The 19,166-nt window shown below is 30.6% G+C and overlaps 1 protein-coding gene across 5 annotated transcripts in view; it reads right to left on the bottom strand.

Annotated features, from left to right (window-relative positions):
* LOC131855396 (inositol-trisphosphate 3-kinase B) overlaps positions 1 to 19,166 on the bottom strand; it is a 150,176-nt gene that overhangs the window by 6,926 nt on the left and 124,084 nt on the right. The window lies entirely within an intron of this gene.

Genomic DNA, 19,166 nt, shown 5'->3' with positions numbered 1-19,166 from the left:
ATGACACTGCATCATTAAAATGGTCATGGGTTCGTTTATGGCAATATACACACAATTGGGTTCATTTCTTGTTTATATGTTCTGTGTGTATTCAGCGTGATCTTAAAAAATAAATGTAAGTATTTCTATAAGATGTTTGAGAGCTACTGCCAATATAAATACGTTATCAATTATTTTGAAAAACCGCTTACAACATATACATGGTACATGAGTGTGATTATTAATATTGGATTTTATTTTATTAAACTAATAACATTTAACTCTGACTTGTTCAGACCTACGTCATTTCAGGAAACAGTAACACTTACTTCGTAATACCTACTAGGTAATACGCAAGTAAAATATTACTTATAATATTATTATAATATATTTCATATCTGTACAATAAAACCATACAATTAAACATGAATGAAATCTAATTATATTACTGTAGATTAAGAAACGACCTGAGATATTTTTGTGGGAAAATCGCTTAATCACTGCAATGTAAAGATTATCTATAATAATGCTAAATAACTAATACATTCTTATATATCAAAATGAATTGTATAATTTACGATTAATATTAATAATAAGAAAAACTTCTAATACCTTTCTGCTGTAAAAAATATAAGCCCACAAAACAACATCCTTAAAGTCCACAATAGAGAAGCAAATACTTTTCGAATGCATTCTTTAAAAAGTCACCTTTATATAATCACTTATTTTATTATTTAAATATAATTAAGCTTAGGAAACGACACGAAAATCTTTCGAAATATAAAAAAAAGAAAGTATTTTGAAAATGGAATCAAAAGGTCCGTACACGAGTAATATTATGTGTAACTGAGGATTCAAAACAGAATGTTGCCAATATAAACGAAGCTATCTGTGCAGTGACTCACATTGTAAGCAGTAAAGACCACAGAACGTAGCTATGACGTCAAAGCGCGCGAAACTGTCCTATTGGTTGATTACCAGTTTTTGAGAAGGCGTATACTGCAGAATACACACGTAGTACAGTCAGCACAATAATGCTTGAAGATGACGACACAGACATGGAAATTACTCGACACTTATCTGTTTTGTACAACTACGTAATACAATTTAATATGAAATATTCGATTTCCTTCACTCGGTAGTAATCGCATAGCATTGTCTGAATAAGTTACAGAGTTCAATTCTCAGTAGAGGCAATTTAAGAAACGTTCTTTTCTATATTGAAATGTTTGTCAAGATTTTCACTGGTGTTAGATAATACGAACTAGAAGTCTCATTACTAAATGCTTGATATGAATCGCCTTTAATGATATTACAATATTTAAAGTAGGGTATATTAGATACATACATTATATACGCGTCCTGGAATTGGAGAGGAAAATATTACAAATATAATTTACTCAATCAACAAATCCATTGTTAGTGGATAACTATAACATATGAAATTTATAAAGAAGCCTGCTTGTATATTCCCTTTAAATTGCCTAATTTAATTATTATTTTGTCACTTCTGATATGCAAGAGACAAACCGTGTGCCGTTTGACGAAAGTCAGTAATTCGTTTTATGGAAATTGCGTAAAGTTTTACAACAAACTACCAGAGTCTGTAGTCAATATGTCAAAAAAAAATTCACATGTGTCATAAAATATTTTCTTTGTAAAAAAGCTTATTATAAAATTGAAGAATTTATAAATGATAATAATGTTTTTGTAGAAAAAATCTAACTTAAAATTCATAGCGCTGTCAATGTTATCTGATTGAACAGAGATTAAATGCGTAGCGGTTTCTATGTTGATTGTCGCATACCTAATCCTTGTTGTTAATTAAATATAAGTAAATCAGTATTTATTTAAAATAGCAACACACAAGTTTCTTGCTTATTCTTCTTGTGATGAATCTGCATTCCGAATAAGCGGTAGAATAAAAACTTAACTATTCAAAAGTGCTTATATTAAGTTTATTGGAATAAAGATTATTTCTATTCTAAAAACAATTATCAGTTTTAAATAATTTTATAATTATTATATACATCTTTTATAATGAAACACTCATTATTTGTATGTTCAAATCGAGAAGCAAGATTATTTTCAAAATGAATATATCAATTATTTACTAATAAAATATTTATATATTTAAGCATATTAATTATTTCAATTATTAGTATATTTTCACAACAATCATTGTATTTTTATATCTGATAATGGTGTATACCTGCCAGCGCTAAAGGTCGGTCGGAACCAGTGATGGATGAAAGGATGAGTATAAGATCAGATCAGTTAGGCCATCGTGGCAAATTCACCACGAATTTAAGATGATGGTTTCCAGGGGGAACCGCGTGGTAACCTGAATACGTAAGTAGCAATGAGAACGTTAGTTCCCATTACTAATGATCCCCGTCCCTCCGCAAATATGTTATTATGTTTGCGCCTATAAACTATCATCCAGCAACATTTCGCATTTTTAATTATTGTTTAGTTATTCACAAAGGCAAAAATAAATGAAGTGACAAATTATTTGATTAGAATAGAAGAACAAGTCATTCTATCACTTTATAATATAATCTTATATTTTTAGTCTCTATGTTACAATTTAATTAGAATTAGAATAACAGTGACAGTGTTAGTTGCTTTTGTCTTGATAAGGATATAAAAAAAATTTAAGTGTGCCACAATTTTTTTTTCTTTATTTTTAAGATGTAGTAATAAATAAATATACTCCTAAATTTTCACTCGTCTACCACCAATCCCTATTTTTTTAATAGCGTTATTAGTACTTTAATTTACATAGCAAAATATTTGCCAGTTGGGTCAGCTAGTAATAATATTGATTAACCACAATGAATCTACATGTTCATATTACCTAATTCAGAAACGATTTGCAATAAAATAAATTACGTGTGCCAGAAAGTACGTAAGTAAGTACGTTTATATGTATATGTATGCATAGTAGGTACCAAGTGACTTCTGAAAACAATTTCCATAGTTACACACTTTCGCCTGAATGACTAAGTTTAAGAACAATAGAAAACTTTACGAAATCATATTTTAATTTATGCTAATATTCGCTTCATTCAAGAATCAAGTTGTATTTATGAATGATTCTTTTTATTCCTTTAAGAAATAATCTATATTAATAATGTATACAAAACGCGAATATAAAAAATAAGTACATATTGTAAAATTTATATTATAATTTTCAAGAACTATTTATATAATTGAATGTCAATTATATAAATATTATGCATTTAATACTTATTAAATCAATAATAATTTTGCTACCAAATTATATAAAATCAAATCAAATCAAAAATCATTCATTCATGTCAACATTTTAGCCGCTTATGAATGTAAAATTTTTTCCCTACCGTCAGACAGATTAAATTGAAGAACTTGGCAAAACTGAACTGAATTTCTTTTTTTTAAAGACATTTTATTGTTACATTACATTGTTTACTTATATAGGTGTCTATGTCTAACATAAAATGAAAATCCCGTGCATGAACTACTATTACCATGCACGCGCGTCATCATATAAAACACATTTCAAATTAAATAATAAACACAAAATATTGATAAAAATATATATACGAGATCATTTTTATTAAAAACTCTCTACTAAAATTATTTTGTACGTCAATTGATTTCCAAGTATAGGAGTTTTGAAGGAAAATGTTAGTGCATTATGCCGACATGCTTCAAAAGCCAGCAATCATGTGCATGTATGTCATTAATTTAAGTAGAAGTAGGTATTATTAAAACAATCAGTTTAATGTCGTGGGACCAGTAGATGAGGCACAATTGTTGAATAACGACTTTTTTGTAGGGCTGTCAAGGATTTTGGAATAATAAAGTAGCTGACAGACCACCAGATGGTAAGTGGTAACCGTCGGCTATATACATGAACAGTACTAGGTGTGCTGTTCATAGCAGTAGTAGCCTATAGCAACGCATGAGCAATATCACAGATAACGTGATGTACCTACATGCATTGCTATTCCGGAGCCCTAAGATATTACGCCTCCGTATTCTCTAGTTTCATTGTCTTCATTCATGGATCGACTGTAAAATAGCTTTCAAAGCAAACTGCTAGGCGGTTAAAATCGCAGACGACTTGTCCAAACTATTTCTCGGTGACAAACTACTTAGGGGTAAAATTAGTTACCATTGAACGAGAATTGTTGTTAAAACACGCAATTAGTAATCTTACTTTTAAAAAAATATATGTTTTTACTATGATAATATTGTTTGAACAATTATAGTTTCTGCAAATAAATCAAATTGATAGGTATAGCATTGTATTAGACATTTGTTTTTAGTATACAATGCTATACACGAGTAAAAAAGTGTAATAAATTTAATAATACTCTAAAAATAATAAGAGAAATATTTTATATTAATTTGCATATAACAAAAATTGATATCGTAATATCCAATAAATTCAGCTAAACAAAAACATCGAATTCAATTATATGGCAACCCTACTTCCGACTATCATCAGGTCATCACATGATATTATGAAGTTTAATAACGTTTGATTCAACTGTTGTTTTATATGATCGTACATACAAGCAAAAGTGTGTGGACCTAAGAACGCTATAATATACAGGAACTGCATTTCTAAAAGATTTAAAAATGCCAATTCACTCTCCGGTGATAAGAACACAATAACAAAACAAATTAATCCTTCTCTGTACCGCGTAAAATTACAAAATACCATCAACAAGTGGGTATATCAAGTGTTGCATGCACCATGAAGTTCAGAGTCATTGTCGCCTCTGACCATCCTCTCTAGGATAACAGTCGCACAGAATTAATATTATAAAATTTTAAATGAGCCTATAAATTTTGATATATACAATTAAAATACCCATTGACATGTAGGAGTAATAATTGTCAAGCCATAGACATGTATTGCGGAGGTGTGGGGACCATGATTTAAGATAAAGAAAGTACTATATTCTTGTTCTATTTAGTACATAAAAGTGGATGCATATAAAGGGAGAGGACAATCGAAGAAAAGATAAAAGAATTGTGAAAAAGATACAAAGGAGAGTTAGATATGACAGATATGGATCGGTAGAAGATGACGTACTGCGACAAAGTAATAGGATAATAGGCAAGGCAATGATGATGATGTTGAAGTTAAAAAATCCATAAAATCGTAATACTTATTCTAAGAAAAACGTTGGCTATACCAACGCAACATAAAATTATTAACTGGGGACGGCCAGTCAATTTTGAAATAAATACGTCATCAATACCTAGTTATTCATTCAAAAGAGTTATATTTAATATGTATAAGGATATACGGATATACTGTGGTTTACCAATGTATAAATAAACTATTCTTAAATGTATATGAAAGTGTTTTGTACATTAGAAAAAGTAGGTATTATTTTATTTAGCTGGAAAACATATGAACAGCAAATTGCACATTCCGCATCTTATTACAGTAATTGACACTGTTATTGAAGAAGAAATGTGATCATATTTATTAAAAATCTGTGTAGAAGTTACGAAGCAATAGTACTAACAATACTAGTAGGTATTTATGTATTTATTTAGAAATTGCAGAATGTCAGGGGGCCATTTACGTAAAATGAAATATATTTACTTTGAATGTGGTAATTACAGTGTGTTAATTAACAAAAAGTTAAACTCTTTATAAACAATTATTGTATTTACTTTATTTCATATACTTATGTATTTTTCTTATAATATTGTATGTCAAAGTTAAGGTATGATACTAAGTTAATCTTATTTTATAAAAAGAATACAAATAATACGTGTTAAGAGATTGCACTGCATTAATTAGAAAGAACACGAAAATTAAACATATACAACTACTTGTAAATATGTATATACAGTTTTGTGAAATATGCATGTACAGTTTTGTAACAAATTTGTTTTGTTCTGAGACACACGGTTCGGAGTTATGTTATCTGTGGTTCGGAGTGTAGCTAAAGACAAATAAGTACTCACTTTGTTATATTTTGAAATGTATTAGTAAATATTACTTATATTAAAAAAGTGATAGTAGTAGATGTAATATCACTATTAAACAATTTTAGTTTCATTTACACAAAAAAATTAAAATAACGTAATTTCCCGCCACCTCAACTTTTTTTTTTGTTTCACTTTATAGACATAAATTGAAACAAAAAAAAAAGTTGAGGCTACGATGACATTTACGGCGACTATTTTACGCTCTTGCTATGAGCGAGATTCTAAATAATCGTTTAAAAAAAATACGTATTGATTCTTCAAAGTTTGTAATATTAGTCATATTACAAATTTTGAATATTTATTTGATGTTTCGAATAAAGAGTAGTTATTTATAGTTTTGCAATTACTTTGTACCCATTTTAATTTTCTTGAATACACTTATATATCAACACCTTTTTTTACCAATAACTTAATGACTTTTGGTTTAACAACAATGTATATTTCTCAATTGCGACAACTGTTAGTTATTCATGTTATGTGAAATTTTCTCTCTGTTTATACAAAACATGTTATATCGTTAAGTTTGTTATATGCGAAAGAGATAGGACAGACACACGTAGAAGCTATTACACGAAGAACATGTGACGCACAAGATAGCTTTGTAAACTGCTCGCAAAACCTTCGAAGCGTTTGTTTACATTATATGTTGTTGTTTTTTTTTGTATCATAAAATACAAAATATGTTCTAAGTTTTCCACTTTGTTTTGTGTGGTCCAGGTGGTTCGATTTATGAACACTTTCAATGGCTTTAGGTTTTTCATTTACCATGTATACCAAATTAAACACGTGAGCCAACAACAGTATTTTTTTGCATAAATGTTTTGTGTCTATTAATAATATCCCGATCCCCACAACGCCAAACAGTCTTAAGCAAAGCAGAGCTTGTATTATGTGTACAACTGAAGTAAATACTTTTCTTTTAAATACCAACGTAATATACAGAGAAAATCATACTCTCCAATTACGCCTTGCAGGAAATCGAACCAGCGACCACCGGAAATTAGGAGTATAATAAACTACTACATGACTGAAACCGTTCAGCACATCAATGCGGACTTGAACCCAATTATTATTAACTGTTAGTAAATTTATTTACGCAATTGATATTATATCTGCGTTTCTCAATATTAAACTCATTTGAACGTAAACAAAATTAGTGCAAAGACTCCTATTATTATCAACGTCACATACAACGTTTAGACAATACAATAATGGCGTACGTATGTACTTAATTATGCTTAAAATATAACATTATCGCATCAACATTTAAAACTAACTATAAATCTTATCGCGAACGACATAAAGATCAAAATTAAATATAATAAGATAGCTATAACAGAACTATAATTGTCCATCGCAAAACTTCCGGTTTTTTAAAGAAACAATAGGGACTTAGACGCGTGTTCATGTAAACAAATTTAGTTAATATCTAGATTGTCCTTGGTGTTAAATTGGAATAGGATAAAATAATAAAAACAATACAAAAAAAAATTCACAAAAAAAGAACTTAATATAAGACTATGCTAACGAAAGGCAGTCATATCGCAAAGCAATCTCTTACAGTCAACCTAGGAGACAGAAGTTTTATACAAGGAAAAGGTAGGTGATAAATAATTAACAATTAGGAGGTGCATCCATTGGTTTATCTGAATTCTTAATAGCAGGAACTGGAGGTTCCATTGGTAACAATGTCGCCGTTCTCCAGGAAACCTACGGTCGTTTTCTTTGCGAATTCATGTGTCTTCTAAGATCCTGAAGGCGACTGCACCATTTCATTATTATCTAAATATGCATAGATATATTTTTATGGATAATAATGAATTGGTGCAGATAGAATTATTATATTTACTAAAGAGGTAATAGTAATAATATTGCGAAGGTCTGTGTCTGGAGCGGGAACACAATAACTATTATTAAAAATCCGAATAACTGTAAAAAATGTCTATATTATCCCAAAGGGCTCACAGAGAAGAAGGCAGTCAAAAGTGACATAAAAAACAGACATTAAAATAATACAGAATTTATAAAAAGAACGGTGGACAAGCTGCCAACAACATAAGTATAACACTAGCAACTAATAATATAAGCTATGGTCTACTTTAAAGCTGGATGTGGTAATGAAAATATAAGGTAGATTGGCAACGCATGAGAGGTAGCAAGAGCACCTTAATGTATTTTGTGATGATGCTGTGACGTTGTCAATGGCAATATTTTTATCAGGTAAGTTATCACACTCTTCCAGTTGTTTCCTAATCCCTATTAACAAACAACTGGTGACCTATTAATAGTTCAATGAGGCAGTTTCGCTGAATATGTAACATTACTTTGTTGGAAAAGGTTTCAGAATGAAGTCAATTTACAAAGTACACAGCCATTGTTGTAAAGCATAATAGATACACAGCCATGCAATCTATCATTCATAGACTGCTGACAGGTTTAACGTACAGCAAAAAATGTAAACACTCTTGGAATACTACAAAAAGAACATATGTAGTTTTTATTAATGGCTATGAATATAAATAAACATTGATTTTACGTTCAAAATTATGTTTAAATTGTCGGTTATAAGTCGATCTATGTATATATTATCTTGTATACTATGTATTTTATGCGCAATTATTTACCCTCCTATAATAATAAAAATATAATCAGCTCTACAGCTTCGGCTACAGCAATATACTGAGCGAAGTGCAGCAGCAGAGTTTTATGGAGTTATGTTAGCATATTTTATAGAAACATATCGGTTTTATTAATTATGACAGTGTCGCTATATATGTGCATACATGCTGCCAATGGAATTTAAAATATAGCTATTTGCAATGTATGTTTATAATATTTCCTAAATAATTGTTATTATTACTATTACATATGAATATAATATAGAAAACATTATTTTTAAAAAATCTGAATACAGCTGTGTGTAACATATCCTAGGTATAGAACTATGAGCATGCAATACTCTATGCTAAGAACCACAGATAAATAATATTACAGAAGAAGTAACAGTTCTTATTTACCCGGTAAAATTTGGCAACATCACACCTCAAGCACGTCCTTTGCGAAATGTGTCAAGTTCGAATCGTGTTTGTGACGCAAACTGTCAATACGTATTCGAGGTATGTTTGCTAATACGTTACTAGGAATAACAATATGTTCATTAAACCATGAATCATATTAATGAATGCGTAGTATTTAGGAAAATGTTATATTCTTATTAGTGACTGTTCAAATTTCCTAGTACAATATACGTTTGACATTATGTAGTATTTAATTGTTCTTGCATTTACGTTATACGAAATTTAACTGGATAAAAAAGCAAATTTTGGAAATAAGCTAGACCCCTCCGATCGATCACCCATCCAATTCAAACGGGGATCGAAATTAAGACGGCCTGAGCCAAAGTTTGAACACCTAGCGGTGCCTTCAGACTAAAGTTGTATCCGTCAAACGGAAGTTAGCCTTCAGCCGCTCCATAAGTCCTTCCGCGGGTTTGGAGTGCCATCTACACTCGCCCTCTATTCTCCGGTGAAGCTGTATAGGCCAGCTGGGGCTAAGCATTAGAGTTATCCGAAAAAAAAGATAAATAATAATAATTATACTTTACGTTTTATGCAATTGAAATAGTTGTCATGTGATGGGGTTACCGCTCGAGTTGCCATTCCAGAGGACTAAGCGGTCATGCCTCTTATCTTCTAATTTCACTGTAACTGTTTCACTGCAAACTGTTTGGCGACTCAAATAGGTAAGACAAATTTAAGACGGTAGATTTCACTTCCAGTGTCAAATGAAATTATCCCAAATGTCTGCAAGCAATCCCCCTAAAATGGTAGCGCTTACGAATGATTCGCAATAAATATACTACGATTTATGATGACCTGATTTCATTTTCATACAGGTTACTGTCTACGGTATCTTTGTAGAATAACTATTAGAGCTGTCAAGTTCACTATTCCATCATCTTCAAAAAAATCCCAAACGTCATCTTGTCTAGTAGGGTTGCCAACATTAAGACATTTCGTAGCCTCGTACGAAGAACTCAGAAATGTATACCACATTTCTGAGTTCTTCGAATGGCTCAATGTAGTTCTTGAACGTTATACTTCATAGTATTTTGACCGATGTCCGTAGATATTTTATCAAATTATGTATTATTTTGCGGAAGTCCATTTAATTTCATAATGGATTTCAATTAAATTACAATGTGCAACACTGAATGTTAGTAGTTTCACACATACTGAAAGTAGCGGAATTAAACAAAATAATACAAAAGTAACGATGTCCGTGGGTTAAAAATCTCGTACATGTGTGTACGAGATTTTAACCCAATGAAAATATCCTCTTACCGAACACCAAAACTCTTGTACCTGTAGGAGTGAAAATCTCGTACTAGAAAAGGATTCCTGTACAGTCGGCAGCCCTGTTCTCTAGTAGCATCATACTCATCAAAGCAATGACGCTAATGCGATTGAAACAAAAATTATCTCTTAAACACATGCCAACAAGATAAGTTCTAATGACTGTGGTCAACTTTGTGACGTTATCATCATATTTTATATTAGTTTTTACATGCGAATGTATTACGTACATTCCAATTTTTTGCTTCATTTTTTACTAGCTATAATTTATAGAGCGCAGTAAATTCTATTGAAAATATGATTAATAGAATACAGACTGTATGCGGATTCAAAGTTGTAACTTTATTCTTATAGTTGTAACCTTATTAGATCATCTCGTACACTACAGTAATAGTGTACTGTGTAGTGTGAAACGATCATATATTAATTCGATTTGAAAACATAATTGCACGAACTTAATCTATTATATCATAGTTCACTAACTGTAATAAAATTCTTTTTTGTGGTAATTTAGGTACTTTTAATTAACTAGTTCTACATTTGATAGAATTGACACTTTTATTTATAACGGGTAATGTTTGTACTGTACCACCTGCCTATATGAAGGGCTCCAAAAGGATACTGTGGGATTCTTACCCACCAAAATTCCTCGGTGTTCCTCTTTAAACAACGATTTAGTTGCCGACGGTGCGCGGGAGCAATTTTGCTATCGTCCGCATGTCATAGAATTGACACTGCTTTATTGAAAACGAAATCAAAATTTAAATCGTCATCTGTTTGTTCTTTATCCCATTTATTTGGGGTCGCCGTAATATGTTTTTCGCTTCCATTCATCCTTGTTCGCAGGAAAGGAAGGCGGTCTTGCATAAGCTGACAAAACTTTATCACCTTATTTAGCTTGCTAAGAAAATTGGTTTCATATACAAATTATTTTGTTCCAAATGACGTAAGTCTGTAGTAACCTACTATGGATATTATTGTCTTCCATATTTAAATTTAAAATGTCAAATTATTTTTTTTCAAACATTCACCTAAATCAATGTTACTGAATTAGGCACAAGTAAAGTATGACACACTACTTTCATAATAACTTTAAAAAACCTCATTTTTTATTTTATTGTGATGCTAAAAATATCTGAAATAATACAATGATATCATCGCTTGTTATTCTCAATTTTTCTTTGATGACTGACGCATACCAGAGTATTTGTGCAATAAGAGTTAATAATAAAAGACAGCAAAATGCAAATGACTGTATGCGTTTCAGCCTACTAATATTAAAAAAGTAAAGTATATAACTTTTTTAATATATAGAAATTAATATAAAAATCTATACCAGGATTATAAAAGAGATTTCTAATATTGTGAGTTTATGTATAATGAAAGGTAATAAATATATTTTCGGGACCTCTACTCCAATTTCAAAATATCTCTTTATTTAAAAGGTATTTCATTCCAAATAGAAATATGCTACAGATTTTGTGTATTATTTCATATGGGTATAATGGGGCTGGACAAAATATTTGACCATCGTATTTATCTTTAGTCGCCGTTATTTCGATATTCAGCTCACTTATACTCTCTTTTTTACTTAACACAGGATTGCCTATTTACTCGAATTCACGCGTACATGCCGCAGGACACTATTAATTTACACTACGAAACTAGAAAACATTGCATGATTGTAGACAATAGTTTCGCAATGTAAGTTAGACTGCGGACGCGACTTGAAACTCGTATCACAAAAGCAAGTGCGTCAATGAGTGCGCTAAGTGGGCGTGTTATACAGCTATCGGGTCATTGTCTGCTCATACAGAGATTATTATTGTTAATAATGATTAATTCCTTTAAATATATTTATTATATACTATTATTATAACACATAAGTACATTATTTTCAATGTTTTATTCACTCTTGAAATAGAAACTATTTGTGTGATTTTGAAACATAAGCCAGTGAGAAAAGAGATGTGATTTTCTAATGACTTCTTAAGAACTTTAAAATTAACCGTAATAATTAAATGTCAAATCTGAGTATTGTTAGTCACAGTATGACTATACCCGTGACCCGATTAACCATTAAATTCATTGAACATGCTGACGGTAAGTGATAACCATCTTCTATAGTGCGGAAGAACAATTCCTTGTTAGTAAGCTGGACTAATAATCCCATTGCAAACAATGCACCATTTCAGGTCGGCCTCCACGCGGTTCACCCTGGAAACCATCGTAGGAAACTGTAAACCTCAATTACGCAAGTAACACCACCGGATGAATAAACATTTTTTAATTTTACTGGCTTTCAAATGAAATACAGTTTATGCAAGGTGCTTGATGAGACAAAGACACTTTAGGACAGCGTGTTTGCCATTCAATTACATAAAAAAGAAAAGGAAATATTTCAGATAGCCACCGTAGTCAATTATTTTTATGTCTCAATATTTGTCTCAACTTTCATGCGTATTAGTACAAAAAACTATCAAGTTATCCAAATTAAAATTCCAGTGGTCAAATGATAATAAAGTTTTATTACATTCCATTAATTGCAAAGGTTCATATGACACAAGTCATTAAAATTATACAGATAAAGTGGTTTACAAATAAATATGTAATTAAACAAATAAAAGGTAATTCATACATAATAACTAGTGACCCCACTCGCTTTCCAGCGGTTTTATATTTTATAATAACGATATAAGGCTCCATATATCATGATATGGGCATGTAATGCGTAGGTTTAAAATAATATTTTAAAGAAAATTATGAACGTCCATTGTCATTAGGGCCGAGGAATGCCGAAAAGAGATGGATGGACTATGTAAAAGATAATATGGCAAGAAAGTGAGTAAACAACGAGATGACTGCGAACAGGGATGAATGGAAGAGAAAAACGTTACGACGACTCCAAATGAATGTAATAAGAAAGTAGCAGTGAATGGTATTAGACTCCCGCCTGTACTATGGTATATACCATTGCTATATTATATTGGAGCATCAAGATAGAATAAGTATATATAGTTGGACTATTTAATCCGTTTTGTTGAATACATCAGGAATTAATCACGAAGACTTAAAGGGTAGGTAGGCTATGTAGAGTTCGAACTAATAGCTTTCGCCAACCCGACAATAATTGAAGGGCTTTTTTATGGTCATTTCATCATTCACCACTGGTGCCCCACCAGCATAAACTGTTAGCGCAGGCGGGTGCAGCATTCCATTACAATCCATAAAAGAACCCGAAATTAAATTATTATTAGATGATAATTTGTTACTTGTTTCTAAGTTAAGTTTGTATTCACTATTCCATATTCCAGTCCTAATATATAGTAAATTTTAAAAAGAGTAAGTAGACACATATTTAACACAGTTATTATTGCTATTATGATAATGAAATACGTAATAAAATATTTAGGTTAACGATAATATCATAATATTTTAACGAGTTTTTTAATCAACGGAAACGCATACTTTTTTAGTAAAATCTTGTTAATTATTTGGAATGGCGTACAAGCTAATGACACACCTGATCAAAAATCATATTCGTCGTGTTTAGACATGAACAGCACCATGGCTATAAGCCGTTTCTGCTAAACTTATGTGGTACCGACTCAATGCGAAAAATATCCCATAGAAAACCGCGTCTGTTGACTGTTGCCACGTTTGCATAATGTCCTCTACGTACCATTTCCTATCTAATATGCCAAGAATACACCTACAATTACCCTGGTTGCATATACTCATAAGTAGCGGTATCACTTATGGGCGAATTTTATTAGTATAAGGAACACTACTAGTTTAAAAAAATATACTCGTCATGTACCTGTTAAAGAGATCTACTCCTGAGAACTAAATCGCATCGACATTCGCGTCTATTATTAAAATAATACATAAATAACTTAGGATATTGCATTGTGAATTACACTGCAATATCTAGTCACAACGTAACCAGATATTTAACTAAAAGTACTACAATTGATACATATACTTAAATAGATAAATTATACACATATAAAGACACCTAGACCCAATACATATTACTTATGTTTGTATTTTGTGAGAATCGAAGCTGCGACCGTAGATGAGGCAACGATAAACCGCAGTACCATTAATATCATTAATAAATAATATATAATAAAGTTATTATAGAATAATAATTGTAATAAATGTCTTGGTAATGCTTACCAAATGTTATTTCATGATGCAGTAGATTTGTACGTTACCTGCAAATAAAAATAAAAATTAGTAATTAAATATTATATTTTTAATATAGTATATTGTAATTTTCTTTATTTATTTATATTTATATCTTAATGTCCATTATTAAATGGTACCGCCTTCTATGCGCAGCGCGACAGTTGGCTGGTAGAGAATGTCGTCAGGAATTAAGTCCACAATTTTGTGTGCAAAGAATTAACAAAATAGTAAATAAATAATTAAAGTATTCAATATATATAGAGTAACCAAACTAGCAATAGATAATTAGATTATTTTTCGATTCTAGATGTATTTTCATAATAGGAATTACGAAAATATATCTGGAATCGGAAACTCGAAGCAAAATACATAACGTACTCGAAATGCTAAAGATAATGTATTTAATTAGTTACCATTTTTTATTGTATAAGTATGGAATAAAATTCCTGTCTGCGCGAACAGTACGCGACTAGCAGAATGCCAGGATATCATATTATAAAGACGCCGGGTCAGTTAGCTCATGGAAATTTCACCAGGATTTAACTACATGAAGAAGTAGAGATCGAGCTGATACTGTACTATGCTAGCAATGGAGACGCAACTGCCTACTACTTTTACTAACATTTGCCCATTCATAGAATAAGCTTTGCTTAATCTGTGACTAATGATGACGCTGCGTGATATGTTATGTCCAGCGTTAAATAAAGACAAAGAATAATCTCTAATAAGATTGACGTGTATTACGTAGGCAACGAATTAACTTGACGGTTATAAATCACCGATGGAAAACAAGGATACAATTATAAGCTATGTTGTCATTTAGAACGACTCGTAACGAAACCAAGTCCTGTATGACTCATGATGATTCATAAAGTAATTCTGGATGTTTGCTACAACGTTATTTATAAAGAAATTTAAAAATAAAAGTTCATAATCCAGACAACAGACGCAAAGAGATAACATTGTCAGGCACATAAAAAGCAAAATGGCTGACATTGTTTGAATTTTTAACGATTTGTTATTTTTTAAAGTATTGTATAATAGACTAAAATATGAGGCTTGGTAGATATGGTTGATAGATTCGTTTTAAACCCATTTCTTTTTTTAATATATAAAAGAATACATTATATTATGAAAATGTGCGTAGTACAGAAGTTGCTTGTGTGTTGAAAGTACTACCCATTGGAAGTAACTCCTTTGTTTAAACATAAATAATATTATAGATATCACAAAATATATGATACACCGCAATGTCAGTCCTAGTAACTAAAATATAGTCTTTTATACTGCCCTAATTATGAATATAGCACAGAAAAATTACCCTTAACTTTGCTGTGATCGATAGTACCTATTTATGTAGATTAAAACATTTTGTTTTCGAGTTTTATTGAAAAAACTCGAATGAATTCGAAAAAAAATCGTTTTCGAATTCTTTCTCCCTCTGTAGATACATTAGATGAAAGTTACAAGTATCTAATGGTTTCAGAAAAACCGTAGAATGTAATTTGTGTTGAGGTTGCCGTAGAAAATAAATAATAAATATGTGTTTAATAAACGTATTAATGCGAAATGATATTTTTTAACTAAGATATTCTTATTATGTAATTGTTGTGTAATGTTATTAATAACAGGCAGCAACATAAACTAAATTGCTATGCAATCATATTTTTAATTACACGAAATTATAGATCTTGTAAAATACAAAACCATTTACTCACACTATTCTACGTGTTCTATGTCAATGAGTTCTATAACAACATTGTAACGATGTCAGAACATAACACTGCTGACTACAGATCAGGCCATAATCTTAGATTGCTGATTTCACGATTGACGTATGTCGTAGGAAATTGACATGACGTCTGTCTGAAGTCTGAATTCTACAGGCACCGTTACTATATAGTTCATAGAGTAGATAATAAGTATGTACTCTATGAACTTATTATTATTATAGAATTACAATATTTTAACTCGGACTAATAATTAGTTTAGCTATTCAAAGGGGGAACGCTGCCAGTATCTTCGGAATCTTGCCTAAAGGGACTTCTTGTAATAATTTTAGTTTTAGGTTTATTGTCCTAGTAAATAATTAATTAATTATTAAAAAATTCTTAACATTAAGTACTCGATACTTTATTAAATCATATTTTAATAAAATTCATACTATTGACCAGATATTATGATTTAAAATTAACATTTAATATAAGAAACGTTAAAGCTATACACACGTATATAATAACATAAAAATCAAACAAAGTATTATAATGCAATTAAACGTTTATCTTCTTCTTTTCTTGCATCTTAAACTAGAACAATCGTAATCTAAAAATATATTTTGTTAATGATGACGATGTTAATGACTTTAGGTAACTTCGTCATCAAAATTATATTTTATTTAAAAATGTACATAGTGAGTTTTTAATGACTTGTACAGGTCTAATGTATCGTCTGGTTTTGTTTGCAAAATACTTTTTACGATCCACATGTTAGATGTTTTTTACTTGTTTCTACTGCTATATTTTCTATTACGTTACATTTAGCTAAGGTAAATACGTTAAACATCTCTATTAGATTAATTATTTATGATAGGTTTGTTAGAGGTTTCAGTTCAATCGCCCTCAATCACTACATAATTACATCTATATTCAATTGCGAATAAACCATAAATTTTAATAGTTGTACAAATTATATTTTAAACGCGATTTCTAATAGGTCGACGTAAATTTAAACCGGAAATTAATCAGGACAAAAACGGTGTAATTGAAAACGAGATTCAGTGTCGTGTATCGAACCGTGAGAAGAACAAAATAAACGCTTCGAACTTGTTAGTAATAACAGTGGAAATTGTATTTTTTTTTTTACAATAAAAAAGCACTAATGCATTACTTCTAAAATTTTATAATGATCCTACACAGTTTATAATATGTTTTATAATCATTGACAGATTAACAAACAACAAATCTAGACATATTTTTTAAAAACAATATTATACACATTTCTTATATGACAGCTTTCAATCTTTATATTTGCAGCCTAATCAACACCTACTGATCAACTACTGATCTGACTGAGCAACGACTGAATCAATCTTTATAGAATTACTTCATTATTGTTCACCTATTAATACTTTGATCTGGAAATACAAACAAAAACACTATTGCACAGATTTCCTTATATACTCCTTTACTTAAGGTAAATAGTGATTATTTACTCTACATACTATTTAATTATTTGTGTAATGAATCACTGTACTAACAGGTATGAGTATTATAGTAAATTAGATAAGAGATCTCAAGATATGAGTATATGATGAGTATATATGTATATAGATGAGTAGATAGAAACCTCGAAGTCCTATGTAGATCACGATAGTTCATCATGATAGTCCAAACAGAATTTCGTCCACATTGACCTTACTCGGCCTCTACCAGTTATTGGTACCGTAGCAAATTGTTTTATTAGTTTGATAATAATGAACTAGGTCGACGGTGACGTCAATCCTCTCAACGTGAACGGTGTGGAATATCAAGCACGTTTTAGGTTTGCAAAAAACTGAACACCTGCTGTTACGTAATTCATTATAGGTACGACGTAGTATTGATAATGTAACAATCTTTGAAATACGCCTTAGTCTTAGGTTACTATAACTAGATGGCCCGCGCATTTCGTTCCACATCACATTTTCCTAGTTTCTGGACATTTTTACAAATGCTCCTGTTGAACGTAGTGCAATATTATACATTAAGGTGCAAATTATTGGTTGTAAAGGGAGACTAATAGTCCATCGAGAACGTGAGAACACATCGCAAAAGGGCAAGAGAAATTAAAGGAGAATTTACTCGCTATATGGAGTAGCGTATTTATGGAGTATTAAGTAATAGGCTGCAATTACAGCACTTGCTACTACTTGGCGATATACTTAGGTTTTTTGTGTAGAGAACAAAGCAAAGCATTGCAATCTTCATTTAATTTAGGAAGATTAACGTTTTAATTTTATGTTACTGAAATTATGTATTTGAAATTATCCAATATGATTATTAACATCTAAAATTCTATTATTGGTAAAGATTCTTAATTGGCGTAAGTTATCCTACGCCAATACGAGATAGGGCAGTGAAATTACAGGATATTAAGGCATGACAACTTAGTTCTCCGGAATAGCAACGAATGAGCGTCACACGATAATGGTGTCCGTGCTGCTGTTTGATTTTATAGGTGATAATTACCACTTACCATCAGGTTAGCCATCAATTTGTTTACCATTCCAAATATAATGTACAGCAATGTATTAAAATGTTAATAAGTAATTTGCTTTAAAAATTGAATTAAAAAAATATTTTTGTACACGTAAACTTACATATGTAACGTACGTTAAGTAAACATACAGAAATATGTTATCAAAATAATATATATTTATATATATCCTCTCCGATTAATATATTTAGTTTATCTAATATTTATCAACAGCACAGGTAGATACCACACCTATTGTCTAAGTAATTCTAATTATTTGTTCTTATATCATCGATCATTACATTCATAAGAAAAAAATAACAGAACGAATATATTTTAACGTTCATTTAATGACTTGTAAACAAGTCTGACGTATTATCTAGTTTCATTATACTAAAT

The sequence above is a fragment of the Achroia grisella genome, unplaced genomic scaffold, assembly GCF_030625045.1.
Source record: "Achroia grisella isolate CSIRO2021 unplaced genomic scaffold, CSIRO_AGI_Agris_v1 utg1062, whole genome shotgun sequence".
Lineage (NCBI taxonomy): Eukaryota > Metazoa > Arthropoda > Insecta > Lepidoptera > Pyralidae > Achroia > Achroia grisella.
This window is presented reverse-complemented; position numbering and strand designations above follow the sequence as displayed.